The following is a 1,373-nucleotide window of genomic DNA, read 5'->3' on the forward strand; positions in this document are numbered from 1 at the left end:
GTGCTGGGATTACAGCCGTGAGCCACCGCACCCGGCCGGCAGAGGCTTATTAAATGTCTGCCCACATCTTGGTCTCCATTTTTTTTTTCTCATTACAGCCTGGCTGGGGAACATCTTACCTAAAAACTCATTCATGCAAAATTCTATCTCCTTTGGAGCATTTTTAGGTCTTTTCACATGTCCTCGAAAGAAATACTGAATTAAATTAAATTTTAATTTTAATTTAATTTACTTTTAAATTTAAATTCTGAATAAAAGGCCTTACATAAACTGACTAAAAAGAGCTTAACTATGCAAAAGTAGGTTAAATAGGACAAGGCACTTTCAAGTATACAAAACAATCCCATCATTAGAAAAAAAAATTCTGGGCTCACTTCAGCAGCACATATACTAAAATTGGAATGATACAGAGAACACTAGCATGACCCCTGTGCAGGGATGATGTGCAAATTTGTGAAATGTTTCATATATTTTTTAAATGGTTTAAAAAAATCTGCAAGTGCAATAAATACGTAACATAAACACTAAATTAAGTTTGATATGCCCTTGGAGGAACTAATTATTTTTCATCGTTAAACTGTTCCCAAATGCCAAGAAAATATAGAACACTAAAATGAAACCTAGACTCTCAAAGGTCTAGAGGTTGAATTTTAAGCAAACTCTTCATTGAGCAAATGAATCTTTTTTTTTTTTTTAATAGAGACAGAGTCTCGCTCTGTTGCCCAGGCTGAGTGCAGTGGTGCGAACTCAGCTCACTGCAACCTCCATCTCCTGAGTTCAAGCAATTTTCCTACCTCAGCCTCCCAAGTAGCTGGGACTATAGGCGCACGCTGCCATGCCCGGCTAATTTTTTGTATTTTAGTAGAAACAGGTTTCACCATGTTGCCCAGGCTGGTCTTGAACTCCTGTGCTCAGGCAATCCGCCTGCCTCGGCCCCCGAAAGTGCTAGGATTACAAACGTGAGCCACCGCACCAGCCGAGCAAATGAATCTTTAAGAAACTGTATTTAGGCCACCTGGCTACTTGGCAGGGCTATTGTGAGAATAACATGAGATTTAATGAATGTAAATCTCCCAGCCTAATGCCTAGCACGTAGTGGACACTCACTCAATAATACTTTGTTGAATAAATGTTCAATCACTTGGCCAAGCCAACTCAGCTATCCCATTAGGTTCTGGTTGCCATGGGGTAGCATGGGTTATCATCATGGGTAATTCTAAGATTACACAAAAACACTTCCTAGAAAGAGCAATCCTCTGGGAAACAAAAATCCCAGAATGCTGGGATTTGCTTTCCAACATTTTACAGGAGGGTAAATTAGAGTTATGACTGAGTTGCTCTGAGAATTCAATGAAATTATGTTCATCTATCCA

General features: G+C 39.3%; 1 non-coding gene across 1 annotated transcript; it reads left to right on the plus strand.

Moving 5' to 3' along the window:
* Window positions 1–366: 366 nt before the first annotated feature.
* LOC129477645 (U6 spliceosomal RNA) lies at window positions 367–473 on the plus strand. The gene has a single exon (XR_008655842.1). It is a non-coding gene; the product is annotated as a U6 spliceosomal RNA (small nuclear RNA).
* The last annotated feature ends 900 nt before the right edge of the window (window positions 474–1,373 follow it).

This window comes from Symphalangus syndactylus, chromosome 2 (assembly GCF_028878055.3).
Source record: "Symphalangus syndactylus isolate Jambi chromosome 2, NHGRI_mSymSyn1-v2.1_pri, whole genome shotgun sequence".
Taxonomy (NCBI): domain Eukaryota; kingdom Metazoa; phylum Chordata; class Mammalia; order Primates; family Hylobatidae; genus Symphalangus; species Symphalangus syndactylus.